Source organism: Rutidosis leptorrhynchoides, chromosome 1 (genome assembly GCF_046630445.1).
Source record: "Rutidosis leptorrhynchoides isolate AG116_Rl617_1_P2 chromosome 1, CSIRO_AGI_Rlap_v1, whole genome shotgun sequence".
Taxonomy (NCBI): Eukaryota; Viridiplantae; Streptophyta; class Magnoliopsida; order Asterales; family Asteraceae; genus Rutidosis; species Rutidosis leptorrhynchoides.
In genome coordinates, this window is record NC_092333.1 from 397,875,779 (window position 1) to 397,881,740 (window position 5,962).

The 5,962-nt window shown below is 38.4% G+C and overlaps 1 non-coding gene across 1 annotated transcript; it reads left to right on the top strand.

The window, feature by feature from the left end:
- Positions 1-5,024: 5,024 nt before the first annotated feature.
- On the top strand, positions 5,025-5,131 carry LOC139887372 (small nucleolar RNA R71). The gene has a single exon (XR_011773207.1). It is a non-coding gene; the product is annotated as a small nucleolar RNA R71 (small nucleolar RNA).
- The last annotated feature ends 831 nt before the right edge of the window (positions 5,132-5,962 follow it).

The window sequence follows — 5,962 nt, forward strand, 5'->3', positions numbered from 1 at the left end:
TAGACTTTCAAGAAGAGGTGTGTAGGCATCATTCAGCGATTGAGCGACATAATACCGACGTTAGTATGCATAATGATCGAATGTGGCAAAGTCAGCAACGCATGGAGGATAGGATGAATGAGTCGGTTCACGACCAGCGGTGGTTAGCATACGGTAATGACTGGCAACGTCATAACGATCGCCTCTATTACCATGATCCAGAGAATTATTTTGGTACCATTGCTCAGCAACCAGTTTACTATCGAAGTGAAGTTAGGCCTCGAGTTGAGGCCCCCATTTATGATGAGAGGGAGAGATTGCAGGATGCACAGCGCAGATATGAGCAGCAGTACCCGTACGACAGCTGGCCGTATGATGGGTTTCAGTGATGAGGGCCTGCGTGCCCGTAGATCTTGTTGTATTTGTTTTAGACTATTTTCATTTCGATTTGGTTGTACTTGACTATTTTTATTTTTCGTATGATGTACTTTGAGACCTATTAAGGGCAAGGCGTTTCGGTACCGGGTGGTACCACCTTGCCCATTTATGTATTTGGTGTGTTTTTCTTTTTCATAGGTTGTTGGTGAAACAGTTTTTCAAGTCTGGCATTAAGTTCAGCAAAACTACCTGAGTGATGATATTGGTGTGAGGATCGGGAATGGATGATGTTCTTATGCTGGCAGTCAGTTCAGCGCCATCTGTCACTGTCATTCCACGATCTGTGGTTATGCTCGATAAGTTTTTATTTTTCTTACCCTTTTGATTTTAATCCATTTTTGATCTCAAGTGATGGGGACATTACTTGATCTCAAGTGTGGGGTGGGGGATGTAAAATCTCTCGGGTTGGTTATTAATAGAATCATCATTATTTTGGTTTTGATATTTAAAGGACTTGACGTTTCACGGGGTTTTGGTCGTAAAAAAAAAAAATTGAAAAATTTAGGGAAAAATAAAAAAAAAATGAAAAATTAGTTAGTGAAAAGAAAAAAAAATATAAAATCTAGTCAAAAATTCGACCAAAACCCTTGTTTAAGTATGGCTTGGTATTTATATTTAATGATGTTTAAAGAAGCCAAAGTTGTTTTACATGTTCATTACCATTGAACATGAAATCCTACTAGTTCGGGGAACTAAATAGTAGGTCACCTGTACCAAAACGGGTGTAAACCGTGAGAGAGCGGTGATTGCATAGCGTGATTGTGACCGAATCACGTGCCAGATCAAAAACTTTTGGTTACTTGGTATAGCAGACTTCCGAAACTATATCATTTTATTATTACATCATCTAATGGTGTGATACTGTGGGAAGAGGAGCCTTGAGCTTCACCAGTGCTGTCCTTTTTAGGAGCAATAGCTACGTGCTTGTGTTTGCTTAGACAACACAACCCATAGTCAAAAGCTATGGAACCCGAAGGTTTTCGGGATTTATCGGGAGTAAAGTCTTCCGAAAGTGCTTCAAAACCGGTGTCAATTGAAATAGATTGGCACTTCCGAGTGACTCAGATCCACTTATTAAGGAAGTAAAGTCTTCCGACCGTTCTACTTGGTACGTATACCTCTTAAGCGTGTCATTTCATTACCCATCATATCACGATGAGGTACCGTTAGAGGAGAAAGTCTTGAACTTTCAAAACATGTTCATTATTTTGAATGTGAAAGCCTACATGAACATAACAGTTCATACGTAGGTCACTTGTACAAAAACGGGTGTCAACCGTATGAACGGTGATTGGATTGTGTGGTCGAAGCCGGGCTATACGCTAGATCGAAAACTTTATAGGGCGGTCTTCATTGTTTCTCCTAACAAGGACAATGTATGCGCTCGACCACCTTTTATGACCATACAGGATGTATCCATTCCATCCTAAAGGGAGTCAAGTCTCCCGAACGACACACTTGCTGATTCATTTCAGAAGTTGTAGTCCAGACCAGTTGTAGGGTGACGAAAAGTCTTGAAAAGTCATTGCTAAAATCGACTGGAAATCTACCAGGCCTCAGTCGAAGCTTATCTCAATGAGGGAGATTTGCTAGCTTAATGGGAAGCACACCATGATACACAAAATGTCAGTGATTGATCAGATTCCCAGTGGATAACCTCCGGAAAGGTAAGATATCAGCTTTTAAGCCTGATGAACCTCAATCTTTATGGTTGACTTAACGGATTAGACGGTTACCTCATAACCATCGATGATATCCGGACGTAATGTGTATCCTCCTAAGCACATTATTTTCTACCGACATCTCGCGATGTTAGGTACTGTGGGAGGCATTGGCTTGACCAATTGCGGGGTAGCCCGTACGGTTCTTTGGTTCGTTGGTTTCACCTTCTCGGCTCATGATTTTCATTTGTATCCCTTGTTTCACATATTTGAAGACGTTATCAGGTTCGAGATCCTCTACATTTATTTGGAATATATATTTGGTACATTTGTTCAAGTTATCATTATAGTGCCGATTGCTTTATTTGGGGATTTTTTGGAGATTTTGGGGATTACAAGTGGAAGTCATGTTGTTATTATGTTCTTATTAAACCGTGCCCACGCTAGTTGTCTTTTTGGTTCATGTTCGTTGGTTCTTCTTACGCTTATGAAGGCGTTATTATTGAGTTTAAGATTATTTTCGAGTCGACTTTGCTTGAGGACAAGCAAGACTCTAGTGTGGGGTGATTTGATATTGCCCATTTTTCATACATTTATCATGGCAATATTTTTCATTTTTGGTCCTTCGGATACGGTTTTTAGCTATTATTCACGAGTATTTGGAAGTTTATGGTTTGAGAGCCGAGAAGTGATAATTTGAGTGTTTTACGATGTTCACGGCGCGTTTTTAGCAGTTTCCAGGCCACCGGGTGATTTTGGTTATGATATTATCAAGTTATAAGTAAAAAAGGGCGAGAATAGCTGATTTCTAATGTGCGCGCCGCGCATACGGTTGCGCACCGCGCGAACAGTGCAATTCCAGATCAGAGATTTTAACTTTACGGGCATCATATCTGTTTTGTATTATGCGCGCCGCGCAGATTTTTGCGCACCGCGCAAATTGGGCCGACCTGCTATTTTTAGGGTATTTAAAGGCTGCAGTTTTTATTTTGAAGGGTTATCTTTTGGCAGCCGATTTTTGGAGCTTAGAGGTGCGATTTTCTGCAACTTTTGGGGAATTCCAAGGTTCTTATAACGCTCCAATCATTACGATTTCAAGGATCGATCCAACCATTCTTCAAGATTTATCGTGTTAGGTTGATTCTTAATTATCCAAAGATGTTTTCTCTATTATTTATTACTTTGATTTTTATTGTTGCCATGATTATTGGCTAAGTTCTTTTATGCTTGTCTAGATTAATAACCTATGTATTGGATGCTATTTATCAGTTTATTATTCAATTTATGATGATTTGATGTTTGAATTAAAGAACCATTCTTATTGAAGCTAGACTTTTCGATTCAATTGGTTGTGTACTTGTTTGATAGGACGAGAGTTCATTAATTTAGTGCATTAATTTACAATTGGTTTGTCTTAATTGATTGTTTGCCTACTCGGAGACGAGGGTAAATTGAATTCAAAAGGCTAGACGAAATAGGGGTGAATTACACGCAACGAGAGTTGGTGTGATTGTGATTTAAGTCTTCATATCAGTTGAGCTGTTTAGTCACAATTAGGAAGTCTTAGGCTACGGGGAATTCCGTGTCGTGTAATCTTAATTGAAGTGTTTGCGCTGGGGAATTCCAGGTGAACCGATTAGATAATTCACATAAGTTAGATAATAACTGGGGCTTAATTTTAATGCATCCAATACTAGGTGAAAAAGGTCTAGACAAGCATTCGTTTATCTAATTGTTTACAACTATCTTTATTTACTCTTTTGTTTGCTTTAAAGCTTAAACTAAAAACACCAAAAATATTGTTATTTCTTGTTATTAATTGAATCTATCTTGATTTGGCTAATCGTTAAATAGCCAACAAAACAAATTATCTTGTTATTCAATTTTCTAGATTAACTTAGTTTACTTTATTAGTTACAACCTTAATTTTCACGTCTTAAACTGTCCTTGGAACGAACTTGGATTTACCAACTTAATACTATTGCACGATCGGGTACACTGCCCTTAGTGTGTAGTAATCCTTTTAACCGGTATTTCCCATTATAAATTTATAGACGCGATTTTACACATCACACATCTAAAACCTTCCCATCTTCTGGTGCTGATTTTTCAGAATTTATTGACACCATATTAACATTCTCATTTCGAGGATTTACTTCATTATTACTCGGTAGCTTTCCTTATTCCCTCTCACTCATCATGCTAGTAAGAGTACCTACGTGTTTTTCTAGATTTAAAATGGAAGCTTGTTGAGTTCTAAATGACTGGTTAAACCTCTCATTTGTTTGGGTTTGAGATGTAATAAATTGTGTTTGAGATTCCATTAGCTTTGCCATCATTTCTTCCAGATTTGACTTTTTCTCTTCGGTTTGTTGTGGTGGTCTATACAAGATAGGTCTTTGTTGATTGAAAGTGTTGTTTTGAGTTGGTTGGTTATTCGGACCTTGTTGGTTGTACGAGTTACTGTTGGGTTCATTTGGATTGTAAAGAATGTTTTGATTTCGATTGAAGTTTGGTGTTGGCGGTTGATAATTATTTTGATAATTATTTCCCGGCCTTTGTTTCATGTAGGAAACATTCTCACCTTGTTCCATCGTTTGCTCAATGTGACAATATTTTGTTAAGTGTGGTCCACCGCATTGCTCACAACTGATTCGTATTGCGTGAATATCTTTAGTCATCTTTTCCATTCGCCTCTCGAAAGCATCTATTTTTCCAGAAACGGAATCAAAGTCATGGCTAGAATCGGCTCTAGCCGCTTTAGATGAACGAAAGATATCTTTTTCCTGGTGCCACTCATGTGAGTGGGAGGCTGTGTTATCAATAATTTTGTGAGCGTCAGTTGCGGTTTTCTTCATAATGGAACCACCAGCTGCTGTGTCGATGTCTTTTCGTGTAGCAACGTCGACACCTTGGTAGAATATTTGTACTATTTGATAAGTGTCTAAACCATGTTGAGGACATCCTCTCAACAACTTTCTGAATCTTGTCCACGCCTCATATAGAGTTTCATTTGGCTTTTGCGTGAACGTAACAATTTCTCCTTGAAGTCTCACAGCTTTAGATGCCTAAAAGAATCTTTTAAGAAATTTCTCAACTAAAACATCCCATGTGTCAATCGCCCCTTCAGGTAACGATTCTAACCAATCTTTGGCTTCTCCCTTTAAAGTCCAGGGAAATAACATGAGATAGATCTGTTCATCCTCAACTTCTCTGATTTTAAATAGAGTACAGATCCTATTAAAGGTTCGAAGATGTTCGTTTGGATCTTCTTTTGGCCACTATATTGGCATTGATTAGTTACCATGTGTAGGATTTGTCCTTTGATTTCATAATCTGGCGCATTAACATCTGGCTTAATAATGGCGTGACCTTGGCCCGTGCGTGTGGCTCTAATTCGATCTTCCATTCTTTGAGGTTCCGTTACTTCTATAATTGAATTTGTTGAATCTGAATCACTAGAGGATTCTGATTTAATGGATTCTTCCTCGACAATCTCTAGATGAGTGATTTGTGCTTTCGGAGGAATGATTAGTGGTTCAGGATCTCTGAATTGTCCCTGAATATCCTCCGGGTTCTCAATTGTGAAGTCGGGTTCAAAAAATGGATTATCGGAAATTTGAATTGGAGTACTTGTTCGACTAGATGGTGGTTCTAAAGAAAAATCAACGGCGACGATATTGGCTAGATGTCTTGATCGAGTTACAAGAGGTGAACGTATGAAAGGTGGTGAACGTTTTGCTCGGTGTATTCACTTAATATCCTATTATTTATAAATATAAAAATTGTTAAAGTTATCAAATTAATAGACTTTTTTGATTTAGCCCACGTTTTGAATAGTCAATAGATGCAGCAGGTAGCCAGGACCCTTTAAATCGGAAGCC